Source organism: Formica exsecta, unplaced genomic scaffold (genome assembly GCF_003651465.1).
Source record: "Formica exsecta isolate Colony F162 unplaced genomic scaffold, ASM365146v1 scaffold379, whole genome shotgun sequence".
Classification (NCBI taxonomy): domain Eukaryota; kingdom Metazoa; phylum Arthropoda; class Insecta; order Hymenoptera; family Formicidae; genus Formica; species Formica exsecta.
This window is the reverse complement of record NW_021851033.1, coordinates 93,979-96,766: the sequence shown is the minus strand read 5'-3', so window position 1 is coordinate 96,766 and position 2,788 is coordinate 93,979. Positions and strand designations below refer to the sequence as shown.

The 2,788-nt window shown below is 29.8% G+C and overlaps 1 long non-coding RNA gene across 1 annotated transcript in view; it reads right to left on the bottom strand.

Annotated features, from left to right (window-relative positions):
• The window catches only part of LOC115239341, a 35,123-nt gene that overhangs the window by 26,946 nt on the left and 5,389 nt on the right, over positions 1-2,788 (bottom strand). Inside the window, exon 2 of the long non-coding RNA XR_003884625.1 lies at positions 839-927. This is a non-coding gene — a long non-coding RNA (uncharacterized LOC115239341). The remainder of the gene's footprint in view (positions 1-838; positions 928-2,788) is intronic.

Genomic DNA, 2,788 nt, shown 5'->3' with positions numbered 1-2,788 from the left:
AGTTTTCTGGTTATAATCGGACACTGGGACAAGTTATGTCCGAACACTCTGGGTCATAACCTATTACAGCTGTCCGGCCACTGATACATTGACGCGTTCCATTATTTATGTAAATATTTAATTAATAATTGATATATGTGGGTTTAAATAATTCTTCCCTGCTTAAGGGAATCTTAAGTTTTATATTAAAAATCTTTCTAATATTATAAATTGTATTATTTGTGACGGCCTACGCTTAAACGTTCGGCCGCTGGGACATTTATCTTATATCTATATTATTTTGTATTATTGTTCGGTCTGTTATCTGCATGTTCACTGTTAAGAAATGTAGCTTATAAGTTAAATGGCCTGTTATATGTTTCCAGGTTATGCAACAAATTGTTTTTATAATTTTTGACAAAAATAAAATATTATTAAGTATAGATACCAATTTAAATTAAAGTTATATTTTGTCATTAAATATCTATTTATATCAATATTTCTCGTCAGCATACTAGTTTTCTGGTTATAATCGGACACTGGGACAAGTTATGTCCGAACACTCTGGGTCATAACCTATTACAGCTGTCCGGCCACTGATACATTGACGCGTTCCATTACTTATGTAAATATTTAATTAATAATTGATATATGTGGGTTGAAATAATTTTTCCCTGCTTAAGGGAATCTTAAGTTTTATATTAAAAATCTTTCTAATATTATAAATTATATTATTTGTGATGATCTACGCTTAAACGTCCGGCCACTGGGACATTTACCTTACTTTTTCTTTTGTAAATTTTAGATACGTATATTATCGATTATACGATTAAAATATAGATTAATTTTTATGACTCACTCCGTCCGGATGATATTTCGGGACGCCACTCGGCGTCGTATTGTTTCCGCAAAATTCAGCCAAAACATCCTGGAGTTTCCGCGTGGAATCTGAAAAATAAATAACGATTCAATAATTCGTTGTATTTAATTGAGTCTTATACTATGATATAAGAAGAAAGCGACAATTGTCAGACATCGAAGAAATGATCAAAACTTAAATCTAAATTTAAATTTAAATCAATCTAAATAATAGCATATTTTTTATATTGATCGATAACACAGTAGGACACAAAATTCTCTCCGAAGTGCGATAGTACGTTTCCCGAAGATTTTTTCGCGCTGAACACGATGCTGTTGTCTGAATTTACTTAGCATGTCAGAATTTAGAGTAAATTGGAATGAGAGAGGCCAAAAATGGCGTTTTTGGCCATTTTTAACATTTTTTTACGACAAAAAAAAACTGGTTTCTAAATAAACTTAATGGCATCTGAAAGTATAATTCAAGAGCTTTCAAATGAATTTCGGTTCATGATCGTACGACTTTTTTTCATCAAGTTATAGCTGTTTGAATTTTAGACATTCTGTATAATTTACAAGAAAGGTAAATACATACTTATATATAGCAACAAATAAAACAAGCTGGAAATTGTGCAAATTAGAAACTTGCACATTGTTTCCTCATCATTCTACTCCGCTCACAAAGCTTAAGCTCGCTAAAGCAAGCGGGTTTTTCAATTTTGGCTTCCTCATAGATGAAGCTTTGTGAGCAAAATAGAAAAATAAAAAAGCAATGTGTTATTTTCTAATTTGCACGTATTTTTTATTTTTATATAACGGTTATATAAAATTTAAAGATCATATTTTAAAGTTAGATAATAAATAAAGTAATTTTATTTTAATAAAAATTTAACATTTCTCAATATTTTTACTTATTGAAAAATTCAAAATTTCATAAAAATAAATCCTTTCACCAATTCTCATCAAATTTAATACCAACCATCCTTTAATAATATTCTAATCATGTAAGAATATTTAGCCCGATATCTCAAAATTTGCGGAAGTTAGAGCAACCACACCCTTTTTTAGAAAAAATCGAAATTCTATAAAAAATAAACCCTTTTATCGATTCTAGCTATATTTAATAATAACCATCCGTTAATGATACTCTATTTATGTAAAATAATTTAGCTCGATATCTCAAAATTTGCGGAAGTTAAAGCAACCACACCATTTTTTTGAAAAATTTTATAAAAAAAATTTATAAAAAATAAACCCCTTTACCGATCCTAGCCAAATTCAATACCAACCATCCTTGAATGATACTCTACCCATGTAAAAAAATTTAGTTCGATATCTCAAAATTTATGAAAGTTAGAGCAACCACGTCCTTTTATTGCACATACACACATACGGACATTTTTTAAAAACATGATTTTTCGACATTTTAGAACGTTCAAAACACATCGGCATCAAAATTTCAAAAAAAAAAATTTTTCACGAAAACAAAGCTTTCTCTATGAGGAAGCAAAAAGTAATTGTAATATGAATTTATTTGCAAAAAATAGATCAAGTATAAACTTTGAGTACACATGTTATTACATTTAATTGTCAATTCAAAATGGCGGAATTATTGACTGCAAAGCGCTTCTCAAGCAACTCTTATATAGTCCAGTAAAATAGTATCAAAAACACCGAATATCTACAAAACGGATAGACAAGCCAATTTTTTGAGGGTGAGTAGAAGGTCATAGGAGATGCCCGAATTCACAAAGTTCCAACAAAATTTCCCTGTGCGTCGGCGGCCATCTTCAAAATAGGGGTAAGTTTGGATATCTCGGCTCCTATTGGTCGAATCTTTTTCCTTTTTTTTTAATTTTGTAGGAAAAAATATTTGCTACAACTTTTGTTTGAAAATTTTTTTAATAGCTGTCAAGGAAAGAAAGTTACAACCAAAAAAATGCCGTCAATT